This window comes from Bombina bombina, chromosome 9, assembly GCF_027579735.1.
Source record: "Bombina bombina isolate aBomBom1 chromosome 9, aBomBom1.pri, whole genome shotgun sequence".
Lineage (NCBI taxonomy): Eukaryota > Metazoa > Chordata > Amphibia > Anura > Bombinatoridae > Bombina > Bombina bombina.
The window spans coordinates 140248942-140275213 of NC_069507.1; the positions used below are offsets into that span (position 1 = coordinate 140248942).

At 40.9% G+C, this 26272-nt stretch overlaps 1 protein-coding gene across 1 annotated transcript in view; it reads right to left on the reverse strand.

The window, feature by feature from the left end:
• Positions 1-26272, reverse strand: part of CPEB3 (cytoplasmic polyadenylation element binding protein 3) — a 422665-nt gene that overhangs the window by 151894 nt on the left and 244499 nt on the right. The window lies entirely within an intron of this gene.

Sequence of the window (26272 nt, forward strand, 5' to 3'; positions counted from 1 at the left end):
GGATATTCTCCTTCCCCAACAGGAAGTTGCAAGAGGATCACCCACAGCAGAGCTGCTATATAGCTCCTCCCCTAACTGCCAAATCCAGTCATTCGACAGAAACAAGCCGAGAAAGGAGAAACCATAGGGTGCAGTGGTGACTGAAGTTTAATTAAAATTTAGACCTTGCCTTAAAAGGACAGGGCGGGCCGTGGACTGGATACACTACAAGAGAAATAAATTTATCAGGTAAGCATAAATTATGTTTTCTCTTGTTAAGTGTATCCAGTCCACGGATCATCCATTACTTGTGGGATACCAATACCAAAGCTTAAGTACACGGATGATGGGAGGGACAAGGCAGGAACTTAAACGAAAGGAACCACTGCCTGAAGAACCTTTCTCCCAAAAACAGCCTCCGAAGAAGCAAAAGTATCAAATTTGTAAAATTTTGAAAAGGTATGAGGCGAAGACCAAGTCGCAGCCTTGCAAATCTGTTCAACAGAGGCCTCATTTTTAAAGGCCCAGGTAGAAGCCACAGCTCTAGTAGAATGAGCTGTAATTCTTTCAGGGGGCTGCTGTCCAGCAGTCTCATATGCTAAACGGATTATACTCAGAAGCCAAAAAGAAAGAGGTTGCCGAGGCCTTTTGACCTCTCCTCTGTCCAGAGTAAATAACAAACAGGTGAGATGTTTGGCGAAAATCTTTAGTAGCCTGCAAGTAAAAACTTCAATGCACGGACTACGCCTAGATTATGCAAAAGACGTTCCTTCTTTGAAGAAGGATTAGGGCATAATGATGGAACAACAATCTCTTGATTGATATTCTTGTTAGAAACCACCTTAGGTAAAAACCCAGGTTTTGTACGCAGAACTACTTTATCTGAATGAAAGATCAGATAAGGAGAATCACAATGTAAGGCAGATAACTCCGAGACTCTTCGAGCCGAGGAACTAGCCATCAGAAAAAGAACTTTCCATGATAAAAGTTTAATATCAATAGAATGAAGGGGTTCAAACGGAACCCCTTGAAGAACTTTAAGAACCAAGTTTAAGCTCCATGGGGGAGCAACAGGTTTAAACACAGGCTTAATTCTAACTAAAACCTGACAAAATGACTGAACGTCTGGAACTTCTGCCAGACGCTTGTGTAAAAGAATAGACAGAGCAGAAATCTGTCCCTTTAAAGAACTAGATGATAGTCCTTTGTCCAAAGCCTCTTGGAGGAAGGACAATATCCTAGGAATCCTAACCCTACTCCATGAGTAATTCTTGGATTCACACCAATGAAGATATTTACGCCAAATCTTGTGGTAAATTTTCCTGGTGACAGGCTTTCGTGCCTGTATTAAGGTATCAATTACTGACTCGGAGAAGCCACGCTTTGATAGGATCAAGCGTTAAATCTCCATGCAGTCAGTCTCAGAGAAAGTAGATTCGGATGATTGAAAGGACCTTGTATTAGAAGGTCTTGTCTCAGAGGCAGAGTCCATGGTGGAAAGGATGACATGTCCACTAGGTCTGCATACCAGGTCCTGTGTGGCCACGCAGGCGCTATCAATATCACTGATGCTCTCTCCTGTTTGATTTTGGCAATCAGACGAGGGAGCAGAGGAAATGGTGGAAACACATAGGCCAGGTTGAAGAACCAAGGTGCTGCTAGAGCATCTATCAGTGCCGCTTCTGGGAATTTGTTTAGGATCTTTAGATCCAAAATTGGTCTGAAGGTTCCCTCTTTTTTGGGAACCACAAACAGATTTGAATAAAACCCCTGTCCTTGTTCCGTCCGCGGAACTGGATGGATCACTCCCATTACAAGGAGGTCTTGCACGCAGCTTAGGAATGCCTCTTTCTTTATCTGGTTTGCAGATAATCTTGAAAGGTGAAATCTCCCTTGTGGGGGAGAAGCTTTGAAGTCCAGAAGATATCCCTGAGATATGATCTCCAACGCCCAGGGATCCTGAACATCTCTTGCCCACGCCTGGGCGAAGAGAGAGAGTCTGCCCCCTACTAGATCCGTTGTCGGATAGGGGGCCGCTCCTTCATGCTGACTTGGAGGCAGCAGCAGGCTTTCTGGCCTGCTTGCCCTTGTTCCAGGACTGGGTAGGTTTCCAGGCCTGCTTAGATTGAGGAAAAGTTCCCTCTTGTTTTGAAGTAGAGGGAGCTGATCCTGCACCTGCCTTGAAATTTGGAAAGGCACGAAAATTAGACTGTTTGGCCCTTGATTTGGCCCTGTCCTGAGGAAGGGTATGACCACTTACCTCCAGTAATGTCAGCAATAATTTCTTTCAAACCAGGCCCGAATAAGGTTTGCCCCTTGAAAGGAATGTTAAGTAATTTAGACTTTGAAGTCACATCAGCTGACCAGGATTTAAGTCATAGCGCCCTACGCACCTGGATGGCGAATCCGGAATTCTTAGCCGTTAGTTTAGTCAAATAAACAATGGCATCAGAAACAAATGAGTTAGCTAGCTTAAGTGTTCTAAGCTTGTAAATAATATCAGTCAATGGAGCTGTATGGATGGCCTCTTCCAGGGCCTCAAACCAGAACGCCGCCGCAGCAGTGACAGGCACAATGCATGCAAGGGGCTGTAAAATAAAACCTTGTTGAATAAACATTTTCTTAAGGTAACCCTCTAATTTTTTATCCATTGGATCTGAAAAATCACAACTGTCCTCAACCGGGATAGTGGTACGCTTTGCTAAAGTAGAAACTGCTCCCTCCACCTTAGGGACTGTCTGCCATAAGTCCCGTGTAGTGGCATCTATTGGAAACATTTTTCGAAATATAGGAGGTGGGGAAAAGGGCACACCGGGTCTATCCCACTCCTTACTAATAATTTCTGTAAGCCTTTTAGGTATTGGAAAAACATCAGTACTCACCGGCACTGCATAGTATTTATCCAGCCTACACAATTTCTCTGGCACTGCAATTGTCCTATGGGGCTCCACCATGGCTTTTAAACATAATGAGCAAGTAGTTTCCTCTGTGTCAGACATGTTTGTACAGACTAGCAATGAGACTAGCAAGCTTGGAAAACACTTTAAACAAAGTTAACAAGCAATATAAAAAACGTTACTGTGCCTTTAAAAGAAACAAATTTTGGCAAAATTTTAAACAGTGAAAAAAGGCAGTTACACTAACAAAGTTTTTACAGTGTATGTAACAAGTAAGCAGAGCATTGCACCCACTTGCAAATGGATGATTAACCCCTTAATACAAAAAAAGATTAACAAAACGAAAAATATGTTTTTTAAACAGTCATAACTGCCACAGCTCCTACTTTTGAAGCCTTTTGAGCCCATCAGAGATGTCCTATAGCATGCAGGGGACTGCTGAGTGAAGCTGAATGTCACAGTTTGTAATTTTAACTGCACCAACTGTAACTTTTATACTATAACAGTGGAAAGCCTCAGGAAACTTTCTAGCAAAAATAAAGCCAGCCATGTGGAAAAAAACTAGGCCCCAATAAGTTTTATCACCAAAGCATATATAAAAACGATTAAACATGCCAGCAAACGTTTTATATTACACTTTTATAAGAGTATGTATCTCTATTAATAAGCCTGATACCAGTCGCTACTAAATCACTGCATTTAGGCTTAACTTACATTAATTAATCCGGTATCAGCAGCATTTTTCTAGCAAGTTCCATCCCTAGAAATATGTTTACTGCACATACCTTATTGCAGGAAAACCTGCACACCATTCCCTCTCTGAAGTTACCTCACTCCTCAGAATATGTGAGAACGGCAATGGATCTTAGTTACTTCTGCTAAGATCATAGAAATCACAGGCAGATTCTTCTTCTAATGCTGCCTTTGATAAAACAGTACACTCCGGTACCATTTAAAAATAACAAACTTTTGATTGAAGTTAAGAAACTAACTATAATACACCACTCTCCTCTTACTACGTACATCTTTGTTGAGAGTTGCAAGAGAATGACTGGATATGGCAGTTAGGGGAGGAGCTATATAGCAGCTCTGCTGTGGGTGATCCTCTTGCAACTTCCTGTTGGGGAAGGAGAATATCCCACAAGTAATGGATGATCCGTGGACTGGATACACTTAACAAGAGAAAAATGTGATAAAATATATATCCAAACTTTGTCTGGCTCCTAGGTTAAGAACAACTTAACATCTAGAATTCTGGGTCAGATCATATCATGTATTTGCTTTTATGTTTTTGTTTACAAAAATAATGCTTTTCAGGAACAGGCTTTTATTATGGTATTTATGTCTTTATCCTAGAATTGCAATTATAAAGCTAAAAAAAATAAAAAAATTACATGAATTTGATTATATAAAAATTTCTCATTCTTTGTATAGCGCTCTCATTAAAAAAAAAAAAATCCAAAGAAACTTTATGCAAAAATATGACAATATACATTTATGTTAGTTGTCTACTCAGTAGATTTTTAAAGCACACTCTTTTCATGCTTGGAATTGTTTTAAAAATTAAATACAATTAATTTCAAAGGAAAGTTGTTTAAAATGACATGCTATATCTGATTGATTTTTTTTTTTTTTGGGGGGGGGGGGATAGTGTTTCATGTTTAATATAATTTTTTCATAATATATTTGCATGCTTAAACCCCCCCCCACCCAGAAAGATTGATACACACAAAAATATATATATATATTTTTTAATTATTATTGTGATTCAATTTAATATGTATGATTATAATTAAGGGTTTTAAAATTTCCATGCTGCTTAATATTGTTTGCAAGCATTATATACATTTATTACATCAGCCCAATATTTGTGATAGTCCAAATTTAAAAAGATAGTTTAAGCTGCCACCATGCTAGGAAAAAAAATGACCACCTATTTTAGTTAGCATAAACCATTATGCAATGTAGAGAAACAAGAAAGTTTCTAGGGGGTTAAAGGGACAGTCAACTCCAAAATTTGTATTGTTTAAAAAAGTAGATAATCCTTTTATTACCCATTCCTCAGTTTTGCATAACCAACACTGTTATATTAATATACTTTTTACCTCTGTGATTACCTTTTATCTAAGCCTCTTTTGACAGCCCCCTGATCAAGACTATTTATTTATTATCTATTGACTTGCATTTTAGCCAATTAGTTCAGTGTTAGTAAAAACTCCATAGAAGAGAGCACCATGTTCTCTATATGGCCCACATGAACTAGCAGTCTCTTGTTGTGAAAAGCTAATAAAAAACATAATTTATGCTTACCTGATAAATTTATTTCTCTTGTAGTGTGTTCAGTCCACGGGTCATCCATTACTTATGGGATATATTCTCCTCCCCAACAGGAAGTTGCAAGAGGATCACCCAAGCAGAGCTGCTATATAGCTCCTCCCCTCACATGTCATATCCAGTCATTCAACCGAAACAAGACGAGAAAGGAAAAACTATAGGGTGCAGTGGTGACTGGAGTTTTAATTAAAATTTAGAACTGCCTCAAAAAAGACAGGGCGGGCCGTGGACTGAACACACTACAAGAGAAATAAATTTATCAGGTAAGCATAAATTATGTTTTCTCTTGTTAAGTGTGTTCAGTCCACGGGTCATCCATTACTTATGGGATACCAATACCAAAGCTAAAGTACACGGATGATGGGAGGGACAAGGCAGGAACATTAAACAGAAGGTTCTACAGGCAGTGGTTCCTTTCTCCCAAAACCAGCCTCCGAAGAAGCAAAAGTGTCAAATTTGTAAAATTTTGAAAAGGTATGAAGTGAAGACCAAGTTGCAGCCTTGCAAATCTGTTCAACAGAGGCCTCATTCTTAAAGGGTCTACCTTAGCAGAAATATAATCGCCTAATATATATCTTAGAAAATGTATTTAATAGTGTAAAATTACAATAAAATCAAGATTATAAAATCAGTGTTAATAAAATCAGTACATATATACTAAAAAGTAATTAATGGGGCCCTTTAAATTAGTTTGAAAAAACATACAGAAAGGGGAAAGATTAATCACAAATCTATATATATATATATATATATATATATATATATATATATATATACTGTGATTGAGGATAGAAGAAAACTATACTCAAATAAATATAAGTATAAAGAGGGCAGAGATATTCAAACAGTATAAATAAAAACAAATAGCAATACAAACAGACTTAATAACTGGACGTCCAGCGTAAAAAACAGGGGTTAAAACAGTAATAATCTGGGGTTAAAAAACAGTATTAACCTGAAAGTGCACTATAGTGAACAAAAACACTCGTGACTAGATGATCATACTAATAGCATTGGATCAAGCTAATGGGCGAGTGAGGTACCTTGCGCTAATCTGTGGAGCACAGATTGAATATTGTTCGTCCTGTAGGTGGGTGATCCTCTGGAGGTGGGTGTGTACTCCTAGCGTAGTCCACTTACATCACCCTTTCTGAAAATGTCCAGCTGATTTCGGGAGGAACAGAATGTAAACGATCTCTGGGGTAATAGCAATCCTTTAGATGATGGTAGATAGTAACTTCAAGGCACTCTTATTCTGTGGTGCTTAGTGCAGGTACTAAATCATCTGGCAGTATATGCAATTTGTATACTGGTGCGCTCCCTCAGAGGGCTGTATTCAAATTCACAGGCCTTGGGGGTAGTGAGCCAGGCGTTGGTAGTTGTCCTGTGTGCTTTTTCAACACAATAGCGATACTTTCGGCGGCTGTATCAAGTTCAAAAGCCTTAAAGGAGTTCAGCTTAGCAGTACACGTATGGTTGTTCCTTTCCGGAGCAATATGTATGCTCCACAGATTAGCGCAAGGTACCTCACTCGCCCATTAGCTTGATCCAATGCTATTAGTATGATCATCTAGTCACGAGTGTTTTTGTTCACTATAGTGCACTTTCAGGTTAATACTGTTTTAACCCCAGATTATTACTGTTTTAACCCCTGTTTTTTACGCTGGACGTCCAGTTATTAAGTCTGTTTGTATTGCTATTTGTTTTTATTTATACTGTTTGAATATCTCTGCCTTCTTTATACTTATTTGAGTATAGTTTTCTTCTATCCTCAATCACAGTATATATATATATATAGATTTGTGATTAATCTTTCCCCTTTCTGTATGTTTTTTCAAACTAATTTAAAGGGCCCCATTAATTACTTTTTAGTATATATGTACTGATTTAATTAACACTGATTTTATAATCTTGATTTTATTGTAATTTTACACTATTAAATACATTTTCTAAGATATATATTAGGCGATTATATTTCTGCTAAGGTAGACCCTTTTAGGTTACCCGTATATTGTATTTGTGTACTACCCTGCTTTCAGCGCCAGTATTTCCGCTTAAATTATTCTACTATCCTCCTCAGGGTTCTTAGAGAGAGACCCTTCTATACTTGGCATTAGGGTTGATATAAGCGCCAATTCTCTCCTATCCTCCTCATTCTTAAAGGCCCAGGTGGAAGCCACAGCTCTAGTGGAATGAGCTGTAATTCTTTCAGGAGGCTGCTGTCCAGCAGTCTCATAGGCTAAACGTATTATGCTACGAAGCCAAAAAGAGAGAGAGGTGGCCGAAGCCTTTTGACCTCTCCTCTGACCAGAATAAACGACAGAGAAGAAGTTTGCCGAAAATCTTTAGTTGCCTGTAAGTAGAACTTCAGGGCACGGACTACGTCCAGATTATGCAAAAGACGTTCCTTCTTCGAAGAAGGATTAGGACACAATGAAGGAACAACAATCTCTTTATTGATATTCCTGTTAGAAACAACCTTAGGTAAAAACCCAGGTTTAGTACGCAGAACTACCTTGTCCGAATGAAAAATCAGATAAGGAGAATCGCAATGTAAGGCAGATAACTCAGAGACTCTTCGAGCCGAGGAAATAGCCATCAAAAACAGAACTTTCCAAGATAAAAGCTTAATATCAATGGAATGAAGGGGTTCAAACGGAACACCCTGAAGAACTTTAAGAACCAAGTTTAAGCTCCACGGAGGAGCAACAGTTTTAAACACAGGCTTAATCCTAGCCAAAGCCTGACAAAAAGCCTGGACGTCTGGATTCCCTGCCAGACGTTTGTGTAAAAGAATAGACAGAGCAGAAATCTGTCCCTTTAACGAACTAGCGGATAAACCCTTTTCTAAACCTTCTTGTAGAAAAGCCAATATCCTAGGAATCCTAACCTTACTCCATGAGTAACTCTTGGATTCACACCAATATAAATATTTACGCCATATCTTATGGTAAATTTTTCTGGTAACAGGTTTCCGAGCCTGTATTAACGTATCAATAACCGACTCCGAAAAACCACGCTTTGATAGAATCAAGCGTTCAATCTCCATGCAGTCAGCCTCAGAGAAATTAGGCTTGGATGGTTGAAAGGACCCTGAATTAGAAGGTCCTGCCTCAGAGGCAGAGACCATGGTGGACAGGACGACATGTCCACTAGGTCTGCATACCAGGTCCTGCGTGGCCACGCAGGCGCTATCAGAATCACCGATGCTCTCTCCTGTTTGATCCTGGCAATCAGTCGAGATAGCAACAGAAATGGTGGAAACACATAAGCTATGTTGAAAACCCAAGGGGCTGCTAGTGCATCTACCAGCACCGCTCCCGGGTCCCTGGACCTGGATCCGTAACAAGGAAGCTTGGCGTTCTGGCGAGATGCCATGAGATCCAGCTCCGGTTCGCCCCAACGAAGAATCAGTTGAGCAAACACCTCCGGGTGAAGTTCCCACTCCCCGGGATGAAAGGTCTGGCGACTTAGAAAGTCCGCCTCCCAGTTCTCTACGCCTGGGATGTAGATCGCTGACAGGTGACAAGAGTGCGACTCTGCCCAGCGAATTATCTTCGAGACTTCCAACATCGCTAGGGAACTCCTGGTTCCCCCTTGATGATTGATGTAAGCCACAGTCGTGATGTTGTCCGACTGAAATCTGATGAACCTCAGTGTTGCTAACTGAGGCCAAGCTAGAAGAGCATTGAATATTGCTCTTAATTCCAGAATGTTTATTGGGAGGAGTTTCTCCTCCTGAGTCCACGATCCCTGAGCCTTCAGGGAGTTCCAGACTGCACCCCAGCCTAGTAGGCTGGCATCTGTTGTTACAATCGTCCAATCTGGTCTGCGGAAAGTCATTCCTTTGGACAGATGAACCCGCGACAACCACCAGAGAAGAGAATCTCTGGTCTCCTGGTCCAGACTTCGTAAAGGGGACAGATCTGAGTAATCCCCATTCCACTGACTTAGCATGCATAGTTGCAGCGGTCTGAGATGTAGGCGCGCAAATGGCACTATGTCCATTGCCGCGACCATTAAGCCGATTACTTCCATGCACTGAGCTACTGATGGGCTTGGAATGGAATGAAGGACACGGCAAGCATTTAGGATTTTTGATAACCTGGACTCCGTCAGGTAAATCTTCATCTCTACAGAATCTATAAGAGTCCCTAGAAAGGGAACCCTTGTGAGTGGGAACAGAGAACTCTTTTCCATGTTCACTTTCCACCCATGCAACCTCAAATGCTAGAACTATCTCTGTATGAGACTTTGCATTTTGAAAAGTTGACGCTTGTATCAGGATGTCGTCTAGGTACGGAGCCACCGCTATGCCTCGCGGTCTTAGTACCGCCAGAAGCGAGCCCAGAACCTTTGTAAAAATTCTCGGGGCCGTAGCCAACCCGAAGGGAAGAGCTACAAACTGGTAATGCCTGTCTAGAAAGGCAAACCTTAGGTACCGATAATGATCCTTGTGAATTGGTATGTGAAGGTAGGCATCCTTCAAGTCCACTGTGGTCATATACTGACCCTCCTGGATCATGGGTAGGATGGTTCGAATAGTTTCCATTTTGAACGATGGAACTCTTAGGAATTTGTTTAAGATCTTCGGGTCCAAGATTGGCCTGAAGGTTCCCTCTTTTTTGGGAACCACAAACAGGTTTGAGTAAAAACCTTGCCCTTGTTCCGTCCGCGGAACCGGGTGGATCACTCCCATTACTAAGAGGTCTTGTACACATCGTAGAAATGCCTCTTTCTTTATTAGGTTTGTTGATAACCTTGACAGATGAAATCTCCCTTGTGGAGGAGAAGTTTTGAAGTCCAGAAGGTATCCCTGAGATATGATCTCCAACGCCCAGGGATCCTGGACATCTCTTCACCAGGCCTGGGCGAAGAGAGAAAGTCTGCCCCCCACTAGATCCGTTTCCGGATAGGGGGCCCTCTCTTCATGCTGTCTTAGGGGCAGAAGTAGGTTTTCTGGCCTGCTTGCCCTTGTTCCAGGACTGGTTGCCTTTCCAACCCTGTCTGTAACGAGTAGCAGTCCCTTCCTGTTTTGGAGCGGAGGAAGTTGATGCTGCTCCTGCCTTGAAATTACGAAAGGCACGAAAATTAGACTGTTTGGCCTTTGATTTGGCCCTGTCCTGAGGAAGGATGTGACCCTTACCTCCAGTAATGTCAGCAATAATTTCTTTCAAGCCGGGCCCGAATAAGGTTTGCCCTTTGAAAGGAATATTAAGCAATTTAGATTTAGAAGTTACATCTGCTGACCAGGATTTAAGCCATAGTGCTCTGCGCGCCTGGATGGCGAATCCGGAGTTCTTAGCCGTTAATTTGGTTAAATGCACAACGGCATCCGAAACAAATGCATTAGCTAGCTTAAGGGCTTTAAGCTTGTTCATAATCTCATCCAATGGTGCTGTGCGAATAGCCTCTTCCAGAGACTCAAACCAGAATGCCGCTGCAGCAGTGACGGGCGCAATGCATGCAAGGGGCTGTAATATAAAACCTTGTTGAACAAACATTTTCTTAAGGTAACCTTCTAATTTTTTATCCATTGGATCTGAGAAAGCACAACTATCCTCCACCGGGATAGTGGTACGCTTGGCTAAAGTAGAAACTGCTCCCTCCACCTTAGGGACCGTCTGCCATAAGTCTCGTGTGGTGGCGTCTATTGGGAACATTTTTCTAAATATGGGAGGAGGGGAAAAGGGCACACCGGGTCTATCCCACTCCTTGCTAATAATCTCTGTAAGTCTTTTAGGTATAGGAAAAACGTCAGTACACACCGGTACCGCATAGTATTTATCCAGCCTACATAATTTCTCTGGGATTGCAACCGTGTCGCATTCGTTCAGAGCCGCTAACACCTCCCCTAGCAATACATGGAGGTTCTCAAGCTTAAATTTAAAATTTGAAATTTCTGAATCCGGTCTCCCTGGATCAGATCCGTCAACCACAGAATGAAGCTCTCCGTCCTCATGTTCTGCAAATTGTGACGCAGTATCGGACATGGCTCTCGTGTCATCGGCGCGCTCTGTTCTAAACCCAGAGCTATCGCGCTTGCCTCTTAACTCAGGCAAATTAGATAATACTTCTTTCATAACATTAGCCATATCATGCAAAGTGATTTGTAAGGGCCTTGACGTACTTGGCGCCACAATCTCACGCACCTCCTGAGCGGGAGGCGAAGGTACTGACACGTGAGGAGAGTTAGGCGGCATAACTTCCCCCTCGTTGTCTGGTGATAATTTCTTTACCAGTAAAGACTGACTTTTATTTAAAGTAACATCAATACAATTGGTACACATATTTCTATTGGGCTCCACATTGGCTTTTAAACATAATGAACAAGCAGATTCATCTGTATTAGACATGTTTAAACAGACTAGCAATGAAGGCTAGCAAGCTTGGAAAAAATCTTTCAATAAATTTACAAGCAATAGAAAAAAACGCTGCAGCGCTTTTAAAAACACAAAAAAACTGTCACAGTTGAAATAACAATGAACTAATTCAGTTATAGCCAACAATTTTAACAGTAAATGTATGAATTTAGCAGAGGATTGCACCCACTAGCAAACGGATGATTAACCCCTCAATACCCAAAAACGGATAATCAATTTAAGATTTAACGCTTTTATCACAGTCAAACACACTGTCACAGGTTTGCTGTGACTGATTACCTCCCTCAAAAATGAATTTTGAAGACCCCTGCACCCTCTGGAGACGTCCTGGATCAAGGAGGAAGAAGCAGGAAGACTGTGCAAGAATTTTAACTGCGCAACAAGGCGCTAAAAAAGGTCCCTCCCACTCATATTACAACAGTGGGAGACCTGTTACAACGGTTTATATGCAGAAATATACGTTAGCCATATGGAAAAAAATCATGCCCAAAAAGATTTATCACCAAAGTACCTCACAAAACGAATAACATGCCAGTAAACGTTTTAAAAAACAACTTTCCAGTGTTATGCAAAGTTATCACTAAGCCTGCTACCAGTCGCTTCTACTGCAGTTAAGGCTCATACATTTATTTCAGTATTAACAGTATTTTCTCAGTCAAATTCTAGTCCCTAGAAAATAACTCAACTGCACATACATTTATCAGCCTGATACCAGTCCCTACTACTGCATTAAAGGCTGTACTTACATCATATGGGTAACAGCAGTGTTTTCTTAGTCAATTCCATTCCTAGAAAATGTTACTGCACATACCTCATTTGCGGGGGACCCCGCATGCTATTCCCTTTTCTGAAGTTACCCCACTCCTCAGAATGTGCGAGAACAGCCAGTGGATCTTAGTTACGTCTGCTAAGATCATTGAAAACGCAGGCAGATTCTTCTTCTAAATACTGCCTGAGAGAAAAACAGCACACTCCGGTGCCATTTAAAAATAACAAAATTTTGATTGAAGAAATAAATTAAGTATAAAACACCACTCCTCTCGCGGACCTCCTTCTATGTTGAGACTTGCAAGAGAATGACTGGATATGACATGTGAGGGGAGGAGCTATATAGCAGCTCTGCTTGGGTGATCCTCTTGCAACTTCCTGTTGGGGAGGAAAATATATCCCATAAGTAATGGATGACCCGTGGACTGAACACACTTAACAAGAGAAAAAGCATGTGATAAGAGGCGGTCTGTAGTGGCTTAGAAATAGGCAGAAAGAGTTTTAAGGGTTATAAAGTATATTATTATAACAATGTTGGTTGTGCAAAGCTGCGGTATGGGTAGTAAAGGTATTATCTATCTTTTTAAACAACAACAATTTTGGTGTTGACTGTCCCTTTAAAAATTGACGTCTGATTAAATAGGATTACTCAAACCCAGTAAAAAGTAGTAGTTCAAGGGCAACCTAGCTGATATGTCTACTGTACTGCTAATAAAGAACCACAAATAATTTAAATAATCTAATCATCCAATAAATCTCTGCAACTGTGGATTTCATTCTTATAACTTTAAAGTCAATAAATATGTTTATCATTTTTACAATAATTATATATATATATATATATATATATATATATATATATATATATATATATATATATATATATATGGTATATAACACCACAGACAGTTCCACTGTTTTGAATGACTACTGGAACAACTGCATCAACATGAACTAAACTCACCTCAAAGAGCACCCAATCTTTAAACCATCGGAGCTAGCCTACGAAATTAGTTTTATCACTTCTCATCCTAATCCTACATTAGCACAAAAAAAAGCCCAATACCTTATGGAAATACTTTCATTGTTACTAGATAAAGAAGAAAAAAAAAAAAAGGACACTGACAACTGAAATAGATTTTTACTCACAGGAGAAGGAAACTCAAGGGTTGGCTTTGCAATGATTGAATACTAAACCTCTATATAAAATAAAATGTGAATTTGATTAAAAATGTTTGATTTCTTTTAGCCTGACCTACATAAGCAAATGAAAAATACACGAATATATTTGTATAGTATAGGATTCCTCCTGCAACCAGATAAACTGCTTCAGTAGAGATAAATACAGGTAAATTCATACCCGTAGTTTGGGTCAAGGACAGTGGGCTGGTAACCAAATACCATTTGATAAAAATTAGAATTTTTGTGTTAACCATGTTCTCAGATGATTATCCTTAAACTCAATAAATATAATTGGTAATAGCATAAAGCCTAAACTACAAATTATTACACAATACAGTAAAGACAAGCAGGAGGGTGAGGAAATCAATGTAGCCGTTTTACAGCAAAGCCCAATCCATTAGATATCAGAAAGAAATCACAAGAAAAGCAAAAAGCTCAAAAACTATTTATTTTGTTCCCAAGTCTTTTGCAAGCAAGAAAATCCAAACCATTTTCAGTGTATTTACCTCGTCGTCGCCCATAGCTCCTGGCTGCGTGTAAATAAAGGAAAATTCGGAACATAATAATTAATATGTATTAGGCTACACAGTAATATTGTCTACTTTTTTAAAGAGAATTTTTAAGGATGAATATATATTGTTTGATAGCTGCAGCAGTAATATATATATATATATATATATATATATATATATATATATATATATATATATATATATATATATATATATATATATATAAAGCTTTCCAAAAGAGATAAGCACAGTCTTACAATACCACAGTAGCCAGGGTGCACTTAAAAAATAACGTGTAAAGTCCTTGTTGAAAGAAGGCACTCGCTGGTCTTTAGCACAAAAAATCTTTAATACATCAAATAGACATCAAATATTGACCATAACGTTTCGGTGTTGTTACAACACCTTTGTCAAATGCTGCCGAACTTCAGTGTCACAGAATAAACATATTACCAAGAAAAAATAATTACTGGGAATATGTTTATTCTGTGACACTGATGTTCGGCAGCATTTGACAAAGGTGTTGTAACAACACCGAAACGTTATGGTCAATATTTGATGTCTATTTGATGTATTAAAGGTTTTTTGTGCTAAAGACCGGCGAGTGCCTTCTTTCAACAAGGACTATATATATATAGATAGATATAGATAGATATAGATAGATATAGATAGATATAGATAGATATAGATAGATATAGATAGATATAGATAGATATAGATAGATATAGAAATAAATATATATATTATTTTTTTTATTATTATTTTTTTTTTTTTAAAAAGTGGAAACTTAAAAGGCATTGTTAATTAAAAATTGAATTAGAATTTGATAAATAGATGAAAAACAAATAAAACTTTACTAAACTCATAATGTATTTCAAGGATTCTACCAGATCTCTTTCTGATTCCGACCCTAGAAGGAATTATTTATTACAAGTCAATAAACCACTATTAAACTAACCCAAACAAATATTTACTTGGCTGGTACCTTGCACATTTCAATGTCACCAACATTCTTTATTATAAGCCCATGTTCTGCGTCTTTGTCAAGGACACCGAACAAACGAGGTAAAACATCAAAACACATTCTATATAAACCCCGACCCACAGAGGGGGGAAAAGAAAAAACAGAACAAAACACACCAACCAGAAGTGCTGTCACAGCAATTTCAGTCATTTTGGCGGTAGCCAGATTTGCACACAGACATAGAATTAAAAAACAACCCACATAAATGAAGCAGGATGCATTAAATGTTTACATAGCTAGCTTAAATAACATCTATTTAAAAGATGTTCCAGCACATCACATCTTTTCATACTGTTAATTCTTTTTTAAAAGTAATCTAATCTCATTAAAAATAAAAGAAAGTTTCTACAGCAACAAAACCCTCATACAGCGAAACAAAATCAAAACATGACACTCTAACCGAAACTAAGTTACTAAAGCAGCCATTGGTCAACTCAAAATTCAATACTACTATAAGTGAAGAGGAGGAACAGTGTAAATATAGGATATTTCTGTTAAATATCTAAATACAGCTATAAAGCCCTTTGTACAAACTGCCTGGGACCAGAAAAGGTTTGGATTTTGGAATACCATTGGAAAGGTAATAGTTGTGTTGAATAAAACAGAATTTATGCTTACCTGATAGATTACTTTCTCCAACGGTGTGTCCGGTCCACAGCGTCATCCTTACTTGTGGGAATATCTCTTCCCCAACAGGAAATGGCAAAGAGTCCCAGCAAAAGCTGTCCATATAGTCCCTCCTAGGCTCCGCCCACCCCAGTCATTCGACCGACCGACAGGAGGAAAAAACAGGAGAAACCATAGGGTGCCGTGGTGACTGTAGTTAGAGAAAATAATTCATCAAACCTGATTAAAAAACCAGGGCGGGCCGTGGACCGGAGACACCGTTGGAGAAAGTAATTTATCAGGTAAGCATAAATTCTGTTTTCTCCAACATTGGTGTGTCCGGTCCACGGCGTCATCCTTACTTGTGGGAACCAATACCAAAGCTTTAAGACACGGATGAAGGGAGGGAGCAAATCAGGTTACCTAAACAGAAGGCACCACGGCTTGCAAAACCTTTCTCCCAAAAATAGCCTCCGAAGAAGCAAAAGTATAAAATTTGTAAAATTTGGCAAAAGTGTGCAGTGAAGACCAAGTCGCTGCCTTACATATCTGATCAACAGAAGCCTCGTTCTTGAAGGCCCATGTGGAAGCCACAGCCCTAGTAGAGTGAGCTGTGATTCTTTCAGGAGGCTGCCGTCCGGCAGTCTCGTAAGCCAATCGGATGATGCTTTTAAGCCAAAAGGAAAGAGAGGTAGCAGTCGCTTTTTGACCTCTCCTTTTACCAGAATAGACGACAGAGAAGATGTTTGTCTGAACTCTTTTGTAGCTTCTAAATAGAATTTTAGAGCACGGACTACGTCTAAATTGTGTAACAAACGTTCCTTCTTTGAAACTGGATTCGGACACAAAGAAGGTACAATTATCTCCTGGTTAATATTTTTGTTGGAAACAACCTTTGGAAGAAAACCAGGCTTAGTACGCAAAACAACCTTATCTGAATGAAACACCAGATAGGGCGGAGAACACTGCAGAGCAGATAACTCAGAAACTCTTCTAGCAGAAGAAATAGCAACCAAAAACAAAACTTTCCAAGATAACAACTTAATATCTATGGAATGTAAAGGTTCAAACGGAACCCCTTGGAGAACTGAAAGAACTAGATTTAAACTCCAGGGAGGAGTCAAAGGTCTGTAAACAGGCTTAATCCTAACCAGAGCCTGAACAAATGCTTGAACATCTGGCACAGCTGCCAGTCGTTTGAGTAACAAGACAGATAAAGCAGAAATCTGTCCCTTTAGAGAACTCGCTGATAATCCCTTATCCAAACCCTCTTGTAGTAAGGAAAGGATCCTAGGAATCTTAATCTTACTCCATGAGAATCCCTTGGATTCACACCAACAGATATATCTTTTCCATATTTTATGGTAAATCTTTCTAGTTACAGGTTTTCTGGCTTGTACCAGAGTATCTATCACAGAATCTGAAAACCCACGCTTAGATAAAATCAAGCGTTCAATTTCCAAGCCGTCAGCTGGAGAGAGACTAGATTTGGATGTTCGAATGGACCCTGTACCAGAAGATCCTGTCTCAAAGGTAGCTTCCATGGTGGAACCGATGACATATTCACCAGGTCTGCATACCAAGTCCTGCGTGGCCACGCAGGAGCTATCAAGATCACCGAGGCCCTCTCCTGCTTGATCCTGGTTACCAGCCTGGGAATGAGAGGAAACGGTGGAAACACATAGGCTAGGTTGAAGGTCCAAGGCACTACTAGTGCATCCACTTGAGCCGCCTTGGGATCCCTGGATCTGGACCCGTAGCAAGGAACCTTGAAGTTCTGACGAGACGCCATGAGATCCATGTCTGGAATGCCCCATAATTGAGTTAATTGGGCAAAGATCTCCGGGTGAAGTTCCCACTCCCCCGGATGGAATGTCTGACGACTCAGATAATCCGCCTCCCAGTTTTCCACTCCTGGGATGTGGATCGCAGATAGGTGGCAGGAGTGATCCTCCGCCCATTCTATTATTTTGGTCACTTCTCTCATCGCCAGGGAACTCCTTGTTCCCCCCTGATGATTGATATAAGCAACAGTCATGTTGTCTGATTGGAATCTTATAAATCTGGCCTTTGCTAGTTGAGGCCAAGCCCTGAGAGCATTGAATATCGCTCTCAGTTCCAGAATGTTTATCGGGAGAAGAGACTCTTCCCGAGACCATAGTCCCTGAGCTTTCAGGGATTCCCAGACCACGCCTCAGCCTGCTAGACTGGCGTCGGTCGTGACGATGACCCACTCTGGTCTGCGGAAGCTCATTCCCTGGGACAAGTGGTCCAGGGTTAGCCACCAACGGAGTGAGTCTCTGGTCTTCTGATCTACTTGAATCACTGGAGACAAGTCTGTATAGTCCCCATTCCACTGTTTCAGCATGCACAGTTGTAATGGTCTTAGATGAATTCGCGCAAAAGGAACTATGTCCATTGCTGCAACCATCAACCCTACCACTTCCATGCACTGAGCTACGGAAGGACGTGGAATAGAATGAAGAACTTGACAAGCGTTTAGAAGCTTTGACTTTCTGACTTCTGTCAGGAAAATCCTCATTTCTAAAGAATCTATTATTGTTCCCAAGAAAGGAACTCTTGTCGACGGAGACAGGGAACTTTTTTCTATGTTCACCTTCCATCCGTGAGATCTGAGAAAGGCCAGAACGATGTCTGTGTGAGCCTTTGCCTTTGAGAGAGACGACGCTTGTATCAGAATGTCGTCCAAGTAAGGTACTACTGCAATGCCCCTTGGTCTAAGGACGGCTAGAAGGGACCCGAGTACCTTTGTGAAAATCCTTGGAGCAGTGGCTAACCCTAATGGGAGCGCCACAAACTGGTAATGTTTGTCCAGAAAGGCGAACCTTAGGAACTGATGATGATCCTTGTGGATAGGAATATGAAGATACGCATCCTTTAGATCCACGGTAGTCATAAATTGACCTTCCTGGATTGTAGGTAGAATCGTTCGAATGGTTTCCATTTTGAACGATGGAATCCTGAGAAATTTGTTTAAGATCTTTAAATCCAGAATTGGTCTGAAAGTTCCCTCTTTTTTGGGAACCACAAACAGATTTGAGTAAAATCCCATTCCCTGTTCCGCCGTTGGAACTGGGTGTATCACTCCCATTTTTAACAGGTCTTCTACACAATGTAAGAATGCCTGTCTCTTTATTTGGTTTAAGGATAAGTGAGACATGTGGAACCTTCCCCTTGGGGGTAGTTCCTTGAATTCCAGAAGATAACCCTGAGAGACTATTTCTAGTGCCCAGGGATCCTGAACATCTCTTGCCCAAGCCTGAGCAAAGAGAGAGAGTCTGCCCCCTACTAGATCCGGTCCCGGATCGGGGGCTACTCCTTCATGCTGTCTTGTTAGCAGCAGCAGGCTTCTTGGCCTGCTTACCCTTGTTCCAGCCTTGCATGGGTTTCCAGGCTGGTTTGGTTTGTGAAGCATTACCCTCTTGTTTAGAGGATGCGGAGTTGGAAGCCGGTCCGTTCCTGAAATTGCGAAAGGAACGAAAATTAGACTTATTCTTGGCTTTGAAAGGCCTATCTTGCGGGAGGGCGTGGCCCTTTCCCCCAGTGATGTCTGAGATAATCTCTTTCAATTCTGGTCCAAAGAGAGTTTTACCCTTGAAGGGGATATTAAGCAATTTTGTCTTGGAAGATACATCCGCTGACCAAGACTTTAGCCAAAGCGCTCTGCGCGCCACAATTGCAAACCCTGAATTTTTCGCCGCTAATCCAGCTAATTGCAAAGCGGCATCTAAAATAAAAGAATTAGCCAACTTGAGTGCGTGAACCCTGTCCATAACCTCCTCATACGGAGTCTCTCTACTGAGTGACTTTTCTAGTTCCTCGAACCAGAACCACGCTGCTGTAGTGACAGGAACAATGCACGAAATGGGTTGCAGGAGGTAACCTTGCTGTACAAAAATCTTTTTAAGCAAACCCTCCAATTTTTTATCCATAGGATCTTTGAAAGCACAATTATCCTCGATAGGGATAGTAGTACGCTTGTTTAGAGTAGAAACTGCCCCCTCGACCTTAGGGACTGTCTGCCATAAGTCCTTTCTGGGGTCGACCATAGGAAATAATTTCTTAAATATAGGAGGGGGGACAAAAAGGTATGCCGGGCTTCTCCCACTCCTTATTCCCTATGTCCGCCACCCGCTTGGGTATAGGAAAAGCGTCGGGGTGCACCGGAACCTCTAGGAACTTGTCCATCTTGCATAATTTTTCTGGAATGACCAGGTTGTCACAATCATCCAGAGTAGATAACACCTCCTTAAGCAGTGCGCAGAGATGCTCTAATTTAAATTTAAATGTCACAACATCAGGTTCAGCCTGTTGGGGAAATTTCAGATTCAGGAAAAATTTCTCATCTGACAAAACCTTCCTCATGGCCCCTTCAGATTGGTGTGAGGGTATGACAGAGCAATTATCATCAGCGCCCTCCTGCTCTTCAGTGTTTAAAACAGAGCAATCGCGCTTTCTCTGATATGCAGGCATTTTGGATAAAATATTTGCTATGGAGTTATCCATTACTGCCGTCAATTGTTGCATAGTAATAAGCATTGGCGCGCTAGAAGTACTAGGGGCCTCCTGCGTGGGCAAAACTGGCATAGACACAGAAGGAGATGATGTAGAACTATGTCTACTCCCTTCATCTGATGAATCATCTTGGGCAACTTTACTATCTGTGGCAGTACTGTCCTTACTTTGTTTGGACGCTATGGCACAATTATCACACAATTTTGAAGGGGGAGACACATTGATCTTCAAACATATAGAACATAGCTTATCTGAAGGTGCAGACATGTTAAACAGGCTTAAACTTGTCAAGAAAGTACAAAAAACGTTTTAAAACAAAACCGTTACTGTCTCTTTAAATTTTAAACAGTGCACACTTTATTACTGAATATCTGAAAAAGTATGAAGGAATTGTTCAAAATTTACCAAATTTTCACCACAGTGTCTAAAAGCATTAAAAGTATTGCACAAATAAATCAATCGATTTTGCCCATAAAAGTGTCTACCAGTTTTATAGCCCATATTAAGCCCTTTATTCTGTTTGAGACTAAGAAAATGGCTTACCGGTCCCCATGAGGGGAAAATGACAGCCTTCCAGCATTACACAGTCTTGTTAGAAATATGGCTAGTCATACCTTAAGCAGAAAAGTCTGCTAACTGTTTCCCCCAACTGAAGTTACTTCATCTCAACAGTCCTATGTGGAAACAGCAAACGATTTTAGTTACTGCTGCTAAAATCATCTTCCTCTCACAAACAGAAATCTTCCTCTTTTTCTGTTTCAGAGTAAATAGTACATACCAGCACTATTTTAAAATAACAAACTCTTGATAGTAGAATAAAAAAAACTACAACTAAACACCACATACTCTTAACCATCTCCGTGGAGATGTTGCCTGTGCAACGGCAAAGAGAATGACTGGGGTGGGCGGAGCCTAGGAGGGACTATATGGACAGCTTTTGCTGGGACTCTTTGCCATTTCCTGTTGGGGAAGAGATATTCCCACAAGTAAGGATGACGCCGTGGACCGGACACACCAATGTTGGAGAAATATAGACCAACGTCTGCATTTTAGAGTGCAAAAAAGAAACCAAAGACTTCAAATGTTTAAATAAAGAAAAACAACTGGTATGTAAAGAGAAGAGAAGTCCTATACATGTATCTATCTACAACACCAATTCTTTTTGTGACATCATGGGATACACCTTTAGTACTAGTTAGATTGCAGAACCTTTGTTGTTTGGTACTTCTGGCAGTTATTTTAGTTATGTGTGAAGTTGGAATTGATGACGTATGCAAGGGTTCAATATAAATAAAAAAATGTTGTTTGTTTTTTTTAAATGAATTAAAAATTCTGTATTTCAGAATAATTCTAAATTTTGGAATTCTGGAGATTTGTACCTGCATTCTAAAGTAGTTAAGTAGACCAATCATTAATAAAGTTCTTCCCCACTGCATCATTTAACTGATACATTATTTCATCTATAATTTTTTTCCAGACAGGAAACAGCTGAATTCATATTTTAAGGGAAAGAGTAAATGTAATTCTCTTTTCAACACTAAATTCTTTATGTCACCACCTCAAGACCAGGTTTATGGACAGAAATGCTAAATCTGTAGAACAAGCAATGAATATAGCAAACATCCAGGTAATATTCAATACAGTGAAGCTTTATTTCAATAACTATTTACAAATTGTAATTTCTTATATGTGAAAACAATTTTGTGTGATTAAAGTGCTGTGGCACTGGCTGATCACTTTTTCCCTTTTTTAAACACCATAATATCCCTTGCCTTGCTCTCCTTCAGCCTCTCTATCTTCTTTCCATGACTCACTTCCACTCTAGCTTTCCCCATCTCTCTCTGCCTTTCCCAGTCTCACATCCACCCTCTACCATTCCTTTTCTTCCCTGTCTTTTTCCATCCATTCTCAATATGCCTTACATTGTCTTGACTAATAAAAAGGTTTTGTCCTAGACTACCCACTTCAATAACTTGAAGAGAATTCCTGGACTTCTCAGTGATCTGTTGGTCACTTCGCTTTCCTGCCAATGGGTTGGGAAATATCAATACTGCTAAAGAACCTCTCCACATCTAACCTTCTACTCTATTCCCTCCTTTTGCCTCCCCATAAGGGCAAGTTTCTGTGCCTTAGTGATAGATAAGCCTAAAAAAAAAGAATTTAAAAATTTAAATACAAAATAAACACTTTATAAGATGATACTTTGTTAGTACAATTTACACTTCAAATGAAAAGCAGTTCAGGAATAAACCACTTGAAAATCCTGGTAAGTAAAATGTATCTGATCACCGTGTAGTATATATTCTGAGGCAAAATGTAGCATATTAAAAGTACACAATCTGAGCACCAGCCTCACTAACTCACTTACTTGTTTGTATTCAAAAACTGGCACTGAATATTTGGTGGACGGTAGAAAAACGCTAAATGGGAAACCATAAAGTGTTTCACTGAAATATTCAGTAACCAGTAGAACTACTGTTGATCATCATATACACTATAAATACAAATAGCTTTTGCAACCTGGAGCTATTTTGTAAAAAAAGTGTATAGACTGCTAAACAAGGGGGGAAAAAAAAGAAAAACATAATTTATGCTTACCTGATAAATTTATTTCTCTTGTAGTGTATCCAGTCCACGGATCATCCATTACTTGTGGGATATTCTCCTTCCCAACAGGAAGTTGCAAGAGGATCACCCACAGCAGAGCTGCTATATAGCTCCTCCCCTAACGGTCATATCCAGTCATTCGACCGAAAACAAACAGAGAAAGGAGAAACCATAGGGTGCAGTGGTGACTGTAGTTTAATTAAAATTTAGACCTGCCTTAAAAGGACAGGGCGGGCCGTGGACTGGATACACTACAAGAGAAATAAATTTATCAGGTAAGCATAAATTATGTTTTCTCTTGTTAAGTGTATCCAGTCCACGGATCATCCATTACTTGTGGGATACCAATACCAAAGCTAAAGTACACGGATGATGGGAGGGACAAGGCAGGATTAAGCGGAAGGAACCACTGCCTGAAGAACCTCTCTCCCAAACACAGCCTCCGAAGAAGCAAAAGTATCAAATTTGTAAAATTTTGAAAAGTGTGAAGCAAAGACCAAGTCGCAGCCTTGCAAATCTGTTCAGAGGCCTCATTTTTGAAGGCCCAGGTGGAAGCCACAGCTCTAGTAGAATGAGCTGTAATCCTTTCAGGGGGCTGTTGTCCAGCAGTCTCATAGGCTAGGCTTATTACGCTCCGAAGCCAAAAGGAAAGAGGTTGCCGAAGCTTTTTGACCTCTCCTCTGTCCAGAGTAAACGACAAACAGGAAAGATCTTTGACGAAAATCCTTAGTAGCTTGTAAGTAAAACTTCAAGGCACGGACTACGTCCAGATTATGTAAAAGACGTTCCTTCTTTGAAGAAGGATTAGGGCACAACGATGGAACAACAATCTCTTGATTGATATTCTTGTTAGAAACCACCTTAGGTAAAAACCCAGGTTTGGTACTCAGAACTACCTTATCTGCATGAAAAATCAGATAGGGAGAATCACATTGTAAGGCAGATAGCTCAGAGACTCTCCGAGCCGAGGAAATAGCCATCAAAAACAGACCTTTCCAAGATAAAAGTTTAATATCAATGGAATGAAGGGGTTCAAATGGAACTCCTTGAAGAACCTTAAGAACCAAGTTTAAGCTCCACGGGGGAGCAACAGGTTTAAACACAGGCTTAAATCTAACCAAAGCCTGGCAAAATGCCTGGACGTCTGGAACCTCTGCCAGACGCTTGTGCAAAAGAATAGACAGAGCAGAAATCTGTCCCTTTAAGGAACTAGCTGATAATCCTTTTCCAAGCCCTCTTGGAGAAAAGACAATATTCTAGGAATCCTAACTTTACTCCATGAGTAAGTCTTGGATTCACACCAATAAAGATATTTACTCCATATCTTGTGGTAGATTTTCCTGGTAACAGGCTTTCGTGCCTGTATTAAAGTATCAATGACTGACTCGGAGAAGCCACGCTTTGATAGAATCAAGCGTTCAATCTCCATGCAGTCAGTATCAGAGAAATTAGATTTGGATGATTGAAAGGACCTTGTATCAGAAGGTCCTGTCTTAGAGGCAGAGTCCATGGTGGAAAGGATGACATGTCCACTAGGTTTGCATACCAAGTCCTGCGTGGCCACGCAGGTGCTATCAGAATCACAGATGCTCTCTCCTGTTTGATTTTGGCAATCAGTCGAGGGAGCAGAGGAAACGGTGGAAACACATAAGCCAGGTTGAAGAACCAAGGCGCTGCTAGCGCATCTATCAGCGTCGCTTCTGGGTCCCTGGACCTGGATCCATAACAAGGAAGCTTGGCGTTCTGGCGAGACGCCATGAGATGCAACTCTGGTTTGCCCCAACGATGAATCAACTGAGCAAACACCTCCGGATGGAGTTCCCACTCCCCCGGATGGAAAGTCTGACGACGTAGAAAATCTGCCTCCCAGTTCTCCACGCCTGGGATATGGATTGCTGACAGGTGGCAAGAGTGGTACTCTGCCCAGCGAATTATTTTTGAGACTTCTAACATCGCTAGGGAACTCCTGCTTCCCCCTTGATGGTTGATGTAAGCCACAGTCGTGATGTTGTCCGACTGAAATCTGATGAACCTCAGTGTTGCTAACTGAGGCCAAGCCAGAAGAGCATTGAATATCGCTCTTAACTCCAGAATATTTATTGGAAGGAGTTTCTCCTCCTGAGTCCACGATCCCTGTGCCTTCAGGGAATTCCAGACTGCACCCCAACCTAGAAGGCTGGCATCTGTTGTTACAATTGTCCAATCTGGCCTGCGAAAGGTCATACCCTTGGACAGGTGTACCCGAGACAACCACCAGAGAAGAGAATCTCTGGTCTCTTGATCCAGATTTAGCAGAGGGGACAAATCTGTGTAATCCCCATTCCACTGACTCAGCATGCATAATTGCAGCGGTCTGAGATGAAGGCGCGCAAATGGCACTATGTCCATTGCCGCTACCATTAAGCCGATTACCTCCATACACTGAGCTACCGAAGGGCGCGGAATGGAGTGAAGAACACGGCAAGCAATTAGAAGTTTTGATAACCTGGACTCCGTCAGGTAAATTTTCATTTCTACAGAATCTATAAGAGTCCCTAAGAAGGAGACTCTTGTGAGTGGGGATAGAGAACTCTTTTCCTCGTTCACTTTCCACCTGTGCAACCTCAGAAATGCCAGAACTATCTCTGTATGAGACTTGGCAACTTGAAAGCTTGACGCCTGTATCAGGATGTCGTCTAGATACGGAGCCACCGCTATGCCTCGCGGTCTTAGAACCGCCAGAAGTGAGCCCAGAACCTTTGTAAAGATTCTCGGGGCTGTAGCCAACCCGAAGGGAAGAGCTACAAATTGGTAATGCCTGTCTAGAAAGGCAAACCTTAGAAACCGATGATGATCTTTGTGAATCGGTATGTAAAGGTAGGCATCCTTTAAGTCCACTGTGGTCATGTACTGACCTTCTTGGATCATGGGTAGGATGGTCCGAATAGTTTCCATTTTGAAAGATGGAACTCTGAGGAATTTTTAAGATCTTTAGATCCAAAATTGGTCTGAAGGTTCCCTCTTTTTTGGGAACCACAAACAGATTTGAATAAAAACCCTGTCCTTGTTCCGCCCGTGGAACTGGATGGATCACTCCCATAACTAGGAGGTCTTGCACACAGCGTAGGAATGCCTCTTTCTTTATCTGATTTGCAGATAGCCTTGAAAGATGAAATCTCCCTTGTGGAGGGGAAGCTTTGAAGTCCAGAAGATATCCCTGAGATATGATCTCCAACGCCCAGGGATCCTGAACATCTCTTGCCCACGCCTGGGCAAAGAGAGAAAGTCTGCCCCCTACTAGATCCGTCGCCGGATAGGGGGCCGTTCCTTCATGCTGACTTAGAGGCAGCAGCAGCAGGCTTTCTGGCCTGCTTGCCTTTGTTCCAGGACTGGTTAGGTTTCCAGGCCTGCTTAGATTGAGCAAAAGTTCCCTCTTGTTTTGAAGTGGAGGAAGTTGATGCTGCT